General features: G+C 35.5%; 1 protein-coding gene and 1 pseudogene across 10 annotated transcripts in view; one reads left to right on the top strand and one right to left on the bottom strand.

Annotated features, from left to right (window-relative positions):
* The window catches only part of Erc1 (ELKS/RAB6-interacting/CAST family member 1), a 550,337-nt gene that overhangs the window by 371,595 nt on the left and 160,885 nt on the right, over positions 1-17,857 (bottom strand). The window lies entirely within an intron of this gene.
* On the top strand, positions 12,095-12,497 carry LOC124982275 (40S ribosomal protein S15a-like; annotated as a pseudogene).

Here is a 17,857-nt window from a genome sequence, read left to right as displayed (position 1 = left end):
AATTACATGTAATATGTTCCTTGTGTAAATATACCACAATTTACTTCCCCATTTTCCATTAGTGAACATTCACATAGTAATTCCAGAGATTAGAAGAGTGTTTAGTTTTGTTTTTTTAATACAAACAAGAGTACTCAGAATATTCCTACACATCTCCTGGAGTTTTTCTAAGGTATTTATATCTGGGAATTAAAATGCTGGATCAGAGAATGTACTTGAATGTAATAAGTGCTTTCCAAGGAGATGAACCAATTTAAACACTCAACATCACTGTGTGAAAAATTTCTTACACATATTTCCCAACACGTTCTATTATCAGACTGGGAGATTTTTGTCAGTATAGTAAGAAATTATAGGTATAAAATGATAATATGATCTTATTTTACATTCCCCTGATCAGAGTAAAGGTAAATAATTTCTCCTATTTATTTGCCACGAGTAATTTCCTCTAATTGTGGATGTTTTATGAATACATAAATAGACTGGTAAACATGTAAAAATGTGCATTCTGCTTTAAGATATAAGGACATGTATAAACGTCAAAATCGAGTACTTTTCTCTGGAACAGAATGCAAGGGAATATTATCCAGGAGAGATCTGCCCAGGAATTTCAACAGTATCTGAAATTTCCCCTTAAGGTGAGCTACCTCAATTACTTATTTTATTATTCCTTATAATTTTTTTATCTATGAAATAATTTTTTCAAATAAAGAAAATACATAAACGTAGTCAACAAGCAAGGTCTTGGGAAATACAGCCTCCATGACCTTTCTTGGAGAAATATTAAAATAAACTCTTCGGCAACTAAGAGATAAAAGTTTAAATCTTGGCTATAGGTAAGCTATTAAATCTATTGAAACACAGAAATAAAAGCTGAAATATAAAAGCTAGAATATGAATTACAATTACAGAAAAAATATTTTCTCCTTCAAAAAGCAATACAATGTGAATATGAAAATTATAAAAACAAAACACAGCTCACCAACAATAATCAAGGAGAAAAAAAATAATCAAGGAGGAGAAATAATACATATAAACTATTTTTCATACAAAGTAGTTGTAATATTACATCCTTGGTTCCACGTTTATAATTTCCTCCCCAAGATAGGCCATAGGAGCTAGAATTGTGCCTTCCTTCTGGAAATCATAATCTTTCCCTTCTGTCTTGGCTCTGGAAGTAAAGAAATTCTTTGGCTATAAAGAGCTATCTTGTCTCATAGTACATTATAAGAACCCTATTTCAGAAGGCTCCTGTCCCAAACTCAAGAGGAAGAAATGCTTTGCAGAGAGGCCAAGAATAATCTCAATAGAGTTTGGGTTCTCTTACCCATTCTACTAGAGCTAGAATCATACCCTTTAAGTCCAATCCCATTTCTAGATGATTGTCCATCCTTCAATCATTTAATGTAGTCTCCACAAAGACTCGAAGCACAGGCTTAACAGAACATTCAAGTCAGCTGAACACATGGAGGCTTACAGGAAGGTGAACAAGAACTCAACCACATGCCAAAGAGGCACACTCCCACACAATGGAAATGGGAGCTCCTGCCCTCAGGATCCTTCCAGACATTATCTTATGCATCTCTTCATATCTGTATTCTTTAAAATACCCTTTATTTAAAAATTCAGTAAATGTAATCAGTAGAACCTGTGTTTCCCTGAGTTATGCCAGTCACTCTAGCAAATTGATGAAGACTACACAGGAGGTGGTAATTTGTAGCCAGTCAGTCCCAAGTTCCTGACACCAGGACTTGAGAATGGTGTCTAAAGTAGGGACAGCCTTGTTGGACTGAGCCCTTGACCTGTGAGATATGACACTATCTCCATGTAGATGGTATCAGGATTAAACAGAATTGGAGGATACCCAGCTGATGTCCAGTGCAGAACTAACTGCTTGTTTGCCATTGTGGAAAAATCCTCACATATTTGGGATCTCAGGAGAAACTGAATACTGAGGGTTATCGCCCCACACCCACAGTGTAGTCAATAAATGTGGCTTCATCTTTTAAATTTCTTTTAAACTGGTACATAAAAATTGTACACATATATAGGACACCATGTGATATCTCTACATATATATACACTATGTAATGTTCAAATCAGTGTAAACCTTTCTACTCAAATATTTATGCTTTCTTTATGGGGAAAACATTCAAGATACTTCCTTCTATCATGCTTTTTCTTAATGAATAGTACACTAATGTTATCTATAGTCACCCTACTATGCAACAGAATGCCAGACCTTCTTTTTCTGAAGTACCTTAGTACCTATTAATCCACCTTTCCCCATCCCTCCCTCTCTTCAGCTACTGGTAACCACCACTCTGCTTTCAACCTCAATGAGAGCAACTATCTTAGATTCCACATATGAATGAGATCATGGGATACTTGTCTTTTTATGCCTAGCTTATTTCATTAACATAATGACCTCTAGTTTCATCTACAATGTCCCAAATGACAGGATTTCAGCCTTTTTATGGCTGAACAGTATTTCATTGTATGCATGTATATGTGTGTGTGTGTGTGTGTATCTATATATATATAGATAGATACACACACAAAAAAAATTTTTTTTCTTTACTCATTCATCAGTTGATGGAACTTAGGTTTATTTACATTTCTTGACCATTGTAAAGAGTGCTACAATAAATATGTCTTTGACAGACTGATTTCATTTCCTTTGAATATATATCCAGGAGTGGAATTATTGAATCACATGGTAGTTCTATTATTATTTTTTTAATTTCCATGCTCTTTTCCACAATGGCTATACTAACTCACATTCCCACCAAGTGTGCAAGGATCCCTTGTTCTCCATATCCTCATGAGTATTTATCATCTTGTCATTTTGCCAGTACCCATCCTAACTGGAGTGAGGTAATATCTCATTCTGGTTTTGACTTGCATTTCCCTGAAGATTAGTGACACTGAGTTTTGTTTTTCTGACACACTTGTTGCCCTTTTCCTTTCCCCCTCCTCTCCTTCTCTCCCTTTATCTTGTTTTATACTGGAAATCAAACCAAGGGGCACTTTACCACTTAACTACATCCTCAGCACTTTTTTTGAGATAGGGTTTCCATAAGTTGCATAAGTTGCTGAAGGCCTCACTAAACTGGCTGAGGCTGAACTTGAATAAGCCTCCCAAGCCACTGGGATTACAGACATGCACTACCACCCTTGGCTTGCCCTTTCCTCTCTTGCAGAGCTGTGGATCAAAACCAGGGCATTGTGCATGCCAGCAAGTGCTCTATCACTGAGCTGCACATCCACCTCCCTTATGCTCATTTAATTTTTATAATCATTTAGTGTTTTCTGCTATTGAATTGTTTCAGTTTCTTACTTATTCTGGTTATTAACCCCTTGTCAGATGTATAAGTTGCAGAAATTTTCTTCCACTCTGTAGGTTGTCTCTGCACTATTAATTGCTTCCATTGCTATGCAGAAGCATTTCAGTTGAGTTCATTTCTTCTTATGTTCCATATGCTTTTCTTTTTAATTTGTTGTTCCATATGCTTTTGAGGTCTTATCCAAAAACATCCTTGCCCATCCCAATATCCTGAAGAATTTCCCTTGTTTTCTTCTGGCAGTTTCATAGTTTCACATTTTTATTTAGATTTTTAATCCATTTTGATTCTTTTAATATGGTGAGAAAAAAATATCACTTTCATCATTCTGCATGAGGATATAGGATTTTTCCCAGCACCCTTTATTGAAAATTGTCTTTTCTCCCAGTGCATGTTTTTAAAACTTTAATCAAAAATCAATTGGTTATGAATGCATGAGGTTACTTCAAGGCTTTCTCCATTCTGTATGACCATTTTTATAAACATGACTTCATTTTTTAATTTGCTAAATGAAGACAAATACAATATATTGTTTAAAAGTAACAGCTACAGGAAAACTAGGCACAAATTATAAACTTTTCCTCTTCCAAGAAACTGTTAGAATTAAAGTTACTAATGACTTTCACTTTATTCAGTTGTAACAGTCAATTCTCAATTCTCATTTTATCTAACTCATCAGCTGTAATTTACAAAGCTGATTATTCCCCCTAGTTTATTTGATTTCTGAGTTACTGTATTCCATCAAAATAGTAAAAGACTAGACTATTATTTGGAAGAGGGAAATTTGACAAAATGAGTCTTAAGTTATCTGGAAAAACAAAGTGAGAAAAGTTAAAAATTATTCCAAAAAGAAAATTAATATAGCAGAACCTTGTACTGTTAAATGGCGTAGTTTCACCTACAGTACACAAAAAAAATTGATCTTGATGCAAAAAAAGACACCGATAAATGGAAGTGAATAAAATCCAAAATTAGGCCCAAGTTGATAATTCATTCATGGCATTTCAAATCACAAGAGGAAAAAGTACATTATTCAATAAATAATATACTGACAACTAGCTGGTAACACATAGAAGTATAAAGCTAAACCATTAAAGTAATATATAAAGTTTATAAAACAAGTTTTAGGTTTAAGGGAGGAAAAACGTTTAAAGTACCAGGAGAAAGCACATATGAATTATTTAATAACCTTGGAATGCATAAGGACTTTCTGAATATGACCTAAAATTGAGAGAACACAAAGGAAAGGACTACTAACTTGGCCAAATACCACAAATTAAGTAAAAAATAAAATAAAAAATAGGAAAACATATTTGTAAAGTATGAGAGGAAAGAGTCAAATTTACTAACTATGGAAAGAATTCCTATAAAGAAGTAAAAAATAAATATATATTAAAATGTGAGGGCAAAAATGAGTATATAGATCCCATAAGAAAGAAAAGGAAGCTGAGCAGAAAAAGTAAAAATAAGTACAAAATTTTTGCAGGACAATTTGTCATCCATCAATTAGTTTGATGCACATAATATCAAATCTTGAATGAGATGCACTTATTTCATTATTATACTATTATAATAAATAAGAAAAATTCCTATAAACATCTACCTTAAAAGTTATGGAGTATGAGTTAAATTACAATGCAAGTATGACACAGAAAACCATACAGATACTTCCAAAAATGAGAAAGAGCTACATATAAAAGATTAAAATATTTATTTTTAAATTAATTAAATGTATGATTCCAGGTGATTTTTGAATATTTTTTAGTTATAGATAGACACAATACCTTATTTTATTTATTTATTTTTAATGTGGTGCTGAGGTTAGAACCCAGAGCCTCATACATACTAAGCAAGCACTCTATCACTGAGCTACAACCCCAACCCAGAATTATTTTTTCTATTAAAAAATAACAGCTGACATGTTAGCAGTCAGTAGCAAAACTACAGGCAGAATCCTCAGCAGAAATAACCCCAGGCATGTCAGCCAATCTCCATTGCTGTTTTTTATTTGATTCCTTGTTAAATGATTGGATTTTATTGCTTTGTAGCAGACAGGTGGTTCTAGTAGTTGTAATGGGGTTTGTTTTAGGAAGGGTTTGTGAGGGTAAATCTGATATATATGCTTGTCTTTATTTATATTTAAAGAACAACAACCTTGGTGTAAATATCCTAAGATAAATTTATTTCATTAAAAACAAAATTAATGCATTGTCCAAGAAAAGGAAAAAATCCTCCACTCATATAATATCTGTTGTAAAGCTGAAGTGTTTCAAAGTATCAAATTAAAAAGCAATATAGAACACCTTCTTATGAGCTAAAAACAGGCTAATCTTACAATCTAGGCACATGATCCTAGCTATTAACCCAAATGAGTTGAAATTTTATGTATACATACACACACACACACACACACACACGCACGCACATAAATCTGCACATAAATCTTTATAGTAGCTTTATTTGAAACTGCCAAAAGTTGAAAGTAACCAAGATGTCCTTCAACAGGTTAAGTGGTTAAACTGTTGTACATCCACACAATGAAATGTTATTTAGCAATAAAAAGAAATGAGCTATCAAGGCACTAATAAAGATGAAGGAATAATATTAGTGAAAGGAACCAGACTAAAGATAGTACATACTGTATGACTCCAACTACATGACATTCTGGGAAAGGCAAAACTATAGAGATAATAAAAAGACCACTAGTCACCAGGACTTGAGAGGGAATAGGGGAAAGATGAGTACGTGGAGCACAGAGATTTTTTTTAAGGCAGTGAAACTATTCTGTATAATATAGCAATGGTGGATACATGACATTATACACTTCAAAACCCAAGAACTGCAGAAAAGAGTGAACCCTAAACTATGGCTTTAACTTACAACAGATTATCAATATTGGTTCATCAATTGTAATAAAGGCAGCAAACCAAGGTAAGATACCAACATAGAAAAAACTGTGCACAGGGCAGAACAGAATATATGAGAACTTTTTGTACTTTCTGGTCAACTTTTCCATGAACCTAAAAATGTTTTTTAAAAATAAAGTCTGCTGATTTTTTTTTAAAGAGAACAAATATATTATGGGATATTCCAAAGCACAGGGAAAGGCACTCAGCTGGAGATTGTAGTCAAGGTGAGAAACATATCACCAGATGAAGTGTGAGGAAGACTCAGCATCCTCACTAGCACTCTGGGACAAACTTCTGAACAGGAGCACCACTCAGTTCAAAGTGATCAGACTATTTTGCTTCTCCAAGTGCATGCATTCTTCATATTTTGGTAACTGAAACAATTGTCTCTTCAAATTCAAAAGCAATCAGTTGAAAAGGAACCAAAATTAACTACCTCATTGATTGTCATGGTTAACCTTGGAAAATTGAGGTGTTGGCTGGATAAGACTGATTCTCCAAATCAGCTATAGTACCCCATTGTCTCTATTTTGAGGGTACAGTACTGGGGATTGAACTCAGGGGCACTTTATCACATCCCTGGCCTTTATTTTTTTCCATAGTTTTTACTGGTCATACATAATAGTGAGGTTTATTATGCCACATTTATACATGCACATAACATAATTTGATTAATCTCATTCCCCAGTCCTTCCTTTTCCCTTCCCTCCTCTCTTCTGATCCACTTACTCTACTGATCTCCCTTCTATTGTTCTTTTTGTTATTATTATTACTACTATTTCAGTTAGTACATTATAATTAAAATATAAACAGGACTCATTGCAGAATGTATATACATGCACCCAGCATAATTTGGTAGATTCTGTACCCCTGTACTTTCCCATGTCCTCCCCTCTTCCCTCCCCTGAACAAGGAATGAGACTAGATGCTTATCTCTCACCCTACACAAAAGTCAACTCAAAATAGATTGAAGACTATTTTGAAAATATAGGGTCAACAACCCAACATACAGGCACAGGTAACAACTTTCTCAATAGCACTCCTAAAGCTCAGAAAATAATTTCAAGAATTAATAAACAGGATGGCATCAAACTTAAAAACATTTCTACACAGCAAAGAAAACAATTAAGACCTCCACAATTAAGAATGTGAAGAAAGAACGTGCACAATGGGAGAAAAGCTTCACTAGCTACTCTTCTAACATAGAATTAAAGTCCAGAATATATAACAAACTCAAAAAACATAACACTGAAAACAAACCAATTAATAAATGGGCAAGTGAACTAAAATGACACTTCTCAAAAGTAAAGAAATCAACACTGTTAGCAATTAGAGAAATGCAAATCAAAACTACACTAAGATTTCATCTCATTTCAGTTAGAGTAGCAGCCATCAAAAATACAAAATAATACAAGTTGGCAAAGATGTAGAGAAAAAGGAACACTTTAACACTGTTGACTGTAAATTAGGACAACTACTAGGTAAATTAGTATAGAGGTTCCTCAAAAGACTAGGAATGAGGGGTTGGGGTTGTAGCTCAGTGGTGGAGTGCTTGTCTTATATGTATGAGGCACTGGATTCAATTCTCAGCACCACATAAAAATAAATAAAATAAAGGTATTGCGTCCATATACAACTAAAAAAACTTAAAAAAAAAAAAAAAAAAGACTAGGAATGGAACCACCATATGTCCCAGGTATACCACTACTCAATATTTATCCTAAAGAATTAAAGACAGCATTCTACAGTAATACATGCATATCAAAGCAGCACAAATCACAATAGCCAAACTACAGAACCAGACTAGGTGTCTGTCAGTGGATGGATGGATAAAGAAAATGTGACGTATATATATACAATGGAGTTCTATTCATCCATAAAGAAGAAAGGGGGAGATCCAAGATGGTGAACTAGAGGGAGGCTGCATTCCTTGTCGCTCCATGACCTGGGATTCAAGCAGAGGAAATACCATCTCTCTGTGAGGTAGCCATCCCTGCTGTTTATCCTCCATTCATCTGCCAGCATATCGCTGGCCTTTTGAACACAGATTGCTCTCTAACTGCCTATCCATCTACCCTTTGCCTGTTTGCCGTCCTGCCTCTTGCCTGCCCGTCCCCCACTGCTGATGTCCACCTGCTGACTGCCAGGAGATCACCTGCTGCCTACTGCTGCCTGGAAATCCATTCTTCCAGTACAGTACCAGCAGGTTTGGTTACACATGGCTACCATAATCTTGCGGCACCAGCCAGGGCCTGCAGGTTTGCTGCTGCTGCCACCGCCATCTTGGCATGGCCTTCTCAGTGTGGGGACACCAGCCAGGGCCTGGAGATATTACTGGGGTACCTGCAGGTCTAGGCGCACCTGAGGTCTTTCTGCTGGGTGTGCTAGTGGTCGACATCTGGCTGCCTCTTTGCAGGGTCGCTCCTTTGTGTGAGTGCATGCTGGAGGTCTCTCTGCAAGTTGAAAGGGCATTGAGATCTTGGGACTGCAGCAAGGCAGAGCCTGGGGAAGATGAAGCCCAGGTCCATCAGATTGCAGCTGGGTTTACGTGGGCCAGTCTGGGTCTGGCGAGCCTGTGGAAAGCCAGAGAATAGGGGCAGTTCCCTGAGGGGAGCACAGGGTGGAGAAACCGGAGAAAACCAGGCTCAGTGAATCCTGAAGTGTGCAGGGACAGAAGGGGTCAGCTACAATAAGTAAAGACTGGAAGAGCGTGTGAGGGTATCTTGCTATTGGCTCACCCACATAACCGGTCTGGCACCCACTGAACTGGAGCTAACATCAAACTTCAGACAACCCCAACTATTGGAGGAGAAGGGGAGTTCAGAAAATTTTGGAAAGTCAATGGAAGCAACTATTCAATTTTCCATTGGGACTTCCCCCCGCACACCTCTACCATCTTTGAATCCAAATATTTTTCATGCATCAATTTATTGAGGAATGGGATATCTGAATGGTATATTACAGTTTTGTTGTGTATTTTTATATTTTTACTTTTTTTTAAATCTGTATATATTTTTCTCTCACTTGTCTCCCTGGATTCTTTCTCACTTCCCTCATACTAACAGTCAACCTGAATTAATTCCTCCCTCGCTCTTACTATAAATTTTTACCTCTTCTCTCCTTCTCCCTCATAAACATCAGATCTTACACTATTTCTGTTGCCTCACTGTCCATCATTTGAAATGGTAAACCCTTTTACCAAACTTACTGTTTATATTGTAGACAATAATTGAACACATCATTTCTATTTATTATGACAAAACTGTAGACACCTTAATAGGAGCTATTTGGTTTAAGACTGTATATTGTTTGCATTGAGTGCTGTTAATATTGGTCTTCCCCCTTAAAGGTGAGGTACTGGAAGCCTTCGGGAACACTATAAGACTACAGGGTAGAAACTGTACTGCCTCGGAGCCATACTGCTAGATGGCAGACACACAAACAACATGAAAAAACAAGGGAACAAAGTGCCTCGAACAAACCAAGATGTTCCAACAATGGAATCCATAGACAATACAGTAAAAGAAAGGTCAGAGAAGGAGTTTAGAAAAAAGCAAGGTTGATCTTCAAAATAAAGGATAGTGTCAGAGAGAAAATACAGTAAGTGAAAGATCACTTCAATGAAGAGGTAGACATAATAAAAAGGAATCAAGCAGAAATTCTCAAAATGAAAGAAACAATAAACCAAATTAAAAATTCAGTGGAAACTATCACCAACAGACTAGACCACTTAGAAGACAGAACCTTAGACAATGACGACAAAATAAACACTCATGAAAATAAAGTTGACTATACAGAGATGTTAAGAAACCATCAACAGAACATCTAAGAAATATGGGATAACATGAAAAGACCAAGTTTAAGATTTATCAGAATATACAAGGCATGGAGATACAAACAAAAAATCTTTTCAATGACATATCAGAAAATTTCTCAAATCTAAAGAATGAAATGAAAAATCAATTACAAGAGGCTTACAGGACACCAAATGTACAAAACTACAGCAAGCCAACACCAAGGCACGTTATACTGAGAATGACTAACATACAGAATAAGGATAGCATTTTAAAGGCTGTGAGAGGAAAAAAATCAAATTACATATAGGGGGAAATCAATTCAGATTTCAGCTGATTTCTTACCCCAGACCCTCAATGCCAGGAGGTCCTGGAAAAACATATATCAAGATCTAAAAGAAAATGAATGCCAACCAAGAATCTTATATTCAGCAAAATTAAGCTTCAGATTTGAAGATGAAATAAAAACTTTCCAAGATAAACAAAAGTCATAATGATTCACAACTAGAAATCCTGCACTACAGAACATTCTCAGCAAAATATTCCATGAGGAGGAAATGGGGGAAAAAAAAAAAACAATGAAAACCAGCAAAGGGAGGAACTACACTAAAAGAAAGGTCAATCAAAGGAGAAACTAAGTCAAGTTAAAACCCAAAAATAAACCACAATGACCAAGAATATAAATCATAACTCGATAATTACCCTGAATGTTAATGGCCTAAACTCTTCAATCAAAAGACATAGACTGACAGATTGGATCTTTTAAGAAAACCCAACAATATGCTGTCTTCAAGAGAATCACCTCTTAAGAAAAGACATCCACAGACTGAAGGTGAAAGGTTGGGAAAAAAACATATCACTCACATGGAATGCATAAACAAGCAGGGGTTTACATCCTCGTATCAGACAAAGTGGACTTCAAACCAAAATTAGTCAGAAGGGATAAAGAAGGACATTTCATACTGCTTAAGGGAATCATATATCAATAAGAAATAACTATCATAAATATATGTGCCCCAAACAATGGAGAATCTATGTACGTCAAACAAACACTTCTCAATTTCAAGAATCATACAGACCACAACACAATAATACTGGGTGATTTTTAACACACCACTGGACAAATCTTCTCAATAAAGAAACTATAGAACTAAATAATATAATCAATGATTTAGACTTAATGAACATATAGAGTATTTCATCCATCATCTAGTGAATACACTTTCTTCTCAAGAAGCACATGGATCCTTCTCTAAAACAGACCATATGTTATGCCACAAAGCAACTTTCAGCAAATACAAAAAAAAAAAAAAAATAGAAATACTACCCTGCATTCTAATAGATAACAGAGTGAACTAGAAATCAACAATAAAATAAAAATAGAAACTACTCCAACCCCTGGAGACTAAATAGCATGCTACTAAATGGATAGCAGAACAAATCAGGGAGGAAATAAAAAAATACTCAGAGGTAAATGAGAACACCAGTACAACTTATCAAAATCTCTAGAACACTAAGAGGAAAGTTCATTACATCGAGCTCATACATTAAAAGAATAAAAAGTCAACAAATAAATGCCCTAACATTACCTCTCAAAGCCCTAGGAAAAAAAGAACAACAATAAAAGCAGTAAAAACAGGAAATAATTAAAATCAGAGCTGAAATCCATGAAACTGAAATAAAAGAAACAGTTGAAAAAATTGACAAAACAAAAACTTGATTCTTTGAAAAAACAAATAAAATTGAAAAACCCTTAGCTACACTAACAAAGAGAATGAGACAGAAAACTCAAATTACTAAAATTCGTGGTGAAAAAAGGAAATATCACAACAGATATGACTGAAATATAGACGATAATGAAAAACTTTTGAAAATTCATACTCAAATAAAATAGAAAATCTCAAGGACATCAACACATTTCTAGAGACATATGATCTACCCAAACTGAAATAGGAGGACATACATGATTTAAACAAATCAATTTCAAGCAATGAAACAGAAGACAGTTCTTTCCACCATCTTTTCATGCTGCCATAAATGAACATTCATGCGCATGAATGTCCTGGCTGATGCTCTCAAGAGCATCAACAATGCCGACAAGAGAGGCAAACGCCAGGTCCTTATTAGGCCATGCTCCAAAGTCATCATCCAGTTTCTATCTGTGATGATGAAGCATGGTTACATTGGTGAATTTTAAATCACTGATGATCACAGAAAATTGTTGTCAACCTCGCAGGCAGGTTAAACAAGTGTGGAGTGGTCAGCCCCAGATTTGATGTGCAGCTCAAAGACCTAAAAAAATGGCAGAATAATCTGCTCCCATCCCATCAGTGTGGTGCCCATCCAATCAGTATGGTTTCATTGTATTGACAACCTCAACTGGCAACATGGACCAAGAAGAAGCAAGATGAAAACACACAGGAGGAAAAATCCTGGGATTCTTTTTCTAGGGATGTAAAACATACATTCAATAAAATGCCTCAATGGAAAAAAAAAAAAAAAAAGAAGACACCATCAAAAGCCTACCAAAAAAGAAAAGCCCAGAACCAGATGGATTCTCAGTCAAGTTCTATAAGACCTTCAAAGAATAATTAACACCAATACTCCCCAAATTATTCCATGAAATAGAAAAGGTAGGAACCCTTCCTAAACTCTTTCTATGAGGCCAGTATCACCCTGATACCAAAACCAAAGACACATCAAGGAAAGAAAACTTCAGACCAATATCCCTGATGAACGTAGACACAAAAATTCTCAATAAAATTATGGCAAATCACATACAAAAACATATTAAAAAGAGAGTGCACTGTGATCAAGTGGGGTTCATCCCAGGGATGCAAGTTTGGAAATATACAGAAATCAATAAACACATCACACTAATAGATTTGAAGATAAGAATGATACGATTATATCAATAGATGCAGAAAAAAATTTGAAAAAACACAGCACCTCTTCATGTTCAAAACACTACAAAAACTAGGGATAATAGGAACATACCTCAACATTGTAAAAGCTATCTATGCTAAGCCCAAGGCCAACATCATTATAAATGGAGAAAAAGTGAAAGCATTCCCTCTAAAAACTGGAACAAGACAGGGATGCCTTCTTTTACCACTTCTATTCAACACAGTCCTTGAAACTCTAGACAGAGTCATCAGACAGACAAAAGAAATTAAAGGAATACGGAGAGGAAAAGAAGAACTAAACTATCCCTCTTTGCCAAGGACATGATTCTATACTTAGAGGATCCAAAAACTTGTACCAGAAAACTTCTAGAACTAATAAACAAGTTCAACAAAGTAGCAGGACATAAAATCAATACCCATAAATCAAGTGCATTTCTATAAATAAGCGATAAGTACACTGCAAGAGAAATTAGGAAAACTACCCCATTCACAGTAGCTTCAAAAAAAAAAAAAATACTGGGGCACCAATCTGACAAAGGAGTTTCGTGAAAGACCTCTACAAGGAAAACTACAGAACGCTGAAGAAAGAAATTGAAGACCTTAGAAGATGGAAAAATCTCCCATGCTCTTGGATAGGCAGAATTAATGTTGTCAAAATGGTCATACTACCAAAAGTGTTATACAGATTTAATGCAATTCCTATTAAAATCCCAATGACATTCTTCATAGAACTAGGAAAAGCAATCATGAAATTCATTTAGAAAAATTAGAGACCCAGAATAGCCAAAGCACTCCTTAGCAAGAAGGGTGAAGCAAGAGGCCTCACAATACCAGACCTTAAACTATACCACAGGGTAATAGTAACAAAAATGGCATGGTATTGGCACTGAAATAGAAATGTAGACCAATGGTACAGAATAGTAGACAGAGAAAAACACACATAAACAGAGTTATCTCGTGCTAGACAAAGGCACCAAAAGCATACATTGGAGAAAAGACAACCTCTTCAATAATGGTGCTGGGAAAACTGGAAATCCATATGCAGCAAAATGAAATTAAATCCCTCTCTCTCACTGTGCACAAAAATCAACTCAACATGGATCGAGGACCTAGGAATAAGAACAGAGATCCTGTGCCTAGTAGAAGAAAAAGCAGGCCCAAATCTTCATCATGTCAGTTTAGGATCTTACTTCCTTTATAGGACTCCTAAAGCACAAGAAAAAATCAAGAATCAATAAATGGGATGGATTCAAACTAAAAAGCTTCTTCTCAGCAAAGGAAACAATAATGTGAAGAGAGCGCCTACAGAATGGGAGAAAATCTTTACCACACACACTTCAGATAGAGCACTAATATCCAGGATATATAAAGAACTCAAAAAAAAAATATGAAAACAAATAACGCCATCAATAAATGGGCTAAGGAACTGAACAGACACTTCGCAGAGGATGATATATATTTGATCAACAAATATATTTTAAAAATTCAAAATCTCTAACAATAGAGAAATGCAACTCAAGACTACTCTAAGATTTCTCCTTACTCCAGTCAGAATAGCAATTATCAAGAATATAATCAACAATGTGTTGGAGAGGATCGGGGGAGAAAGGTACACTCATTCATTGCTGGTGGGACTGGAAATTGGTGCAGCCACTCTGGAAAGCAGTATGGAGATTCCGTACAAAATCTGGAATGGAACTACCATTTGACCCAGCTATCCCACTCCTCGGTCTATACCAAAGGACTTAAAATTAGCATACTATAATAACACAGCCACATCAATGTTTATAGCAGCTCGAGTCACAATAGCTAAACTGTGGAACCAACCTAGATGCCCTTCAACAGATGAATAGATAAAGAAAATATGGTACATATACATGATGGAATTTTACTCAGCCTTGAAGAAGAATGAAATTATGCCATTTGCAGGTGAATGGATGGAACTAGAGAATATCATTCTAAGCGAAGTAAGCCAATCCGCAATACCCAAAGGTCAAATATTTTCTCTGATAAGTGAAGGCTGATCCATATCAGTAGTGGGGCGGGAGTGGGAGGGTTTAGGGAAGAATGAAGGAACTTTGGATTGTGCAGAGGAGGGTGAGGGGAGGGATGGGGAAGTGGGGATGGGAAGAATGGTAGAATGAGACAGACATATTACCCTATATACACATATGACTACACTATAGGTATTACTCAGAACCATGTACAGCCAGAGAAATGAGAAGTCATGTTCCATTTGCGTACAATGTGTCAAAATGCACTCTGCTGCTGCTGTCATGTATAACCAAACAAATTTTTTTAAATTAATTTTAAAAAGAATGAAGTTATCAGGAAAAAATGTCTTGGAACTTGAGAACATTATGTTAAGCCAAATAAGCTAAAATCGGAAAGCCAACGGTCATATGCTTTCTCTCACAGGTAGAAGAGAGAAAGAAAAAAAGGAAATGAAAGGAGGAGGTATTTCATGGGAGATCAGGAAAACAGAAGGAACTAGCAGGGAGGGAAGAGGGGAATATAAGGAGAAATATAATGGGGCAATTGGCCAAATTATCTTGTTATATCAATTGCATGTATGAGTATGTAACAATGAATCCCATTATGTATAACTATAAGGCACCGATAAAAAATATGGAAAAAATCTGTTACTTTATTTACTTATTGACTGACTGACTCATTCATTCATTCATTCATTCATTTACTCTAATACACTGTCATATTTGGGTGAATTTTTTAAATGTACTTTTTGTTTAGAAAAGTTTTTAATTTTCAGAGGTGTTGCAAGAAGTCCACAGAAGATGGTATCAACAGTTCTGTGGGACTGGGGTTGTAGCTCAGTGGTAGAGTGCTTGCCTAGCGTATGTGAGGCACTGGAGGTTCGATTCTCAGCACAGCACATATAAATAAATATAAAGGTCCACTGACAACTTAAAAAAAATTTTAAAAGAGCTTTTGTGTACCTAGGGGCCAATTCCCCTGCTGACATCACTGTGGCTCAATAGTTACTATAAATGAGTCAAAATGAATACATAATTTATAAAAGTCCATACTTTACAAATGTCCTTAGTCTGCATGATATTAGTTTTCTGCTCCAAGATACCAACCAGGATATACCCTCTACTTGGATGTCATGTCTTCTTGGGCTTTTCTTGACTATTTCTCAGACTTTCCTTGTTTGGAGAGGTCTTGAGAGTTTTGGGGAATATTAGTCAGGGGTTTTTGAGTAATATTTCACAATTAGGATTTGCTCTTAATTGGACTAGAGTCGTGGGTTTTGGGAAAAGGACCACAGGGGTAAAGTGCCATTTTCATTGCATTATATAGGGGGTACCCATTGTCAAATGACTGATCGTAGTTAACAATGACTCCCCCCTTCTTGTGGTACTGAGGATTGGACCCAGGGACACTTTACCATTGAGCTACATTCCAGTCCTTTTTACTCTCTTATTTTTGAGACACAGTCTCACTGAGTTGCTTAGGACCTCACAAAGCCACTGAAGCTGGCCTCAAACTGAGGATCGTCCTCCTCAGTCTCCCAAGTTGCTGGGATTACAGGCAAGCACCACCAGACCCAGTTTAATTTTTTTATAAAACATTATTAGGAATCTTAAGATATTTATGCTTTTCAAGTAAAAAAACATGAGATATTGAGACTTCCCCTACACCCCCAAAAAAGGAGCAAAATGAACATGAATTTTTTTAAAAGAACAGTTCATAAATAACTGCTCAAATCAGTCTAGATTAACTATTTGTTTAATCCATTTATATGCAATTGTTTGAAGACCAGAATTGCAAATAACTTTGAATTTGTTCTTTCCTTATCAATAGGGTTTGCTTTTGAAACATTTTAGTTCTAATGTTCTTTTCACAGTTTACTTTCACTACCAAAACTATCTAGAGAAGGCTATAGGAGACCAGAAGTTCCTACAAGCTTTTCCCAGGTTTAAAAGGAAAATATAAGCCAGTTTCCTCATATTAAGAATGCGCAAAATGCATCTGAGTTCCTTGAGTAACACAAGACAATGCCCTGTACTGTCTGAGAGAACTGCTTCAAACTCTCAAAGATAACATACACATCTGTAAACTTTTCAACCAGTATCAAATGACTTGCACTGCAAGTTGTAGGAGAATGCACCATAAATTCCCCAAAGATGCCCCAAACAACCTTCACCTAAAACAAAATCTTAATTCAGTTCTTCTCAGAGTGATAGTGATAATCATGGTACTGGGTTCCCAAAGGTAAGGTTTTTAAGTGGTTATTAGGTAGGCAAATTTCTTTCTATTTATTCTACCATCACCAATACCATTCCCTAATACATCACAGAGCAAGCAAAAGCATACAAACTAAAGAATAATATTCAGTTACTCTGAATTCTTGAACAAAGATTCTGCTCTCTACATACATGACTTCCTGCCTGTCAACCTTCATGATTTTGTCTTTGTGCAGCATAATGCCTAAATTTTAAAAACAAATGAAATACAACATGAATAAAAAGAAGGTAGTATTGTATTTAAACTATCTGTTGTAAGCACCATCCTTTCTTCCCTGGTCCCACAGAAAGTTTCAAAAGCTTTAACAGTAAAAATACAACTAAAATATAAATGCTATTTTATATATATCCAATCTTTGGATAGATGTGTTGTTTTGCTACTCCTGCCTAAAATATATATATAAAACAACCTTTCATGTTATAAGAAAAAAAAACTTAAAAAAAACAACTGGTAACTCTTTTTAAATATTATTTTTATATAATAAAAACCATATACATCCTTTAGGAACTTTAAATCATCTCTAAATTTCGGGTATTAATTTTGTTTATTATATATGGATGTAAAAATTAAAGCTATATCTACCAGCATATACTGATGCAGAGAATACATCATAAACATTGCTTCTGACTACATTA

The sequence above is a fragment of the Sciurus carolinensis genome, chromosome 4, assembly GCF_902686445.1.
Source record: "Sciurus carolinensis chromosome 4, mSciCar1.2, whole genome shotgun sequence".
NCBI lineage: Eukaryota > Metazoa > Chordata > Mammalia > Rodentia > Sciuridae > Sciurus > Sciurus carolinensis.
The sequence above is the reverse complement of the archived record's forward strand: the minus strand, read 5'-3'. Positions and strand labels throughout refer to the sequence as shown.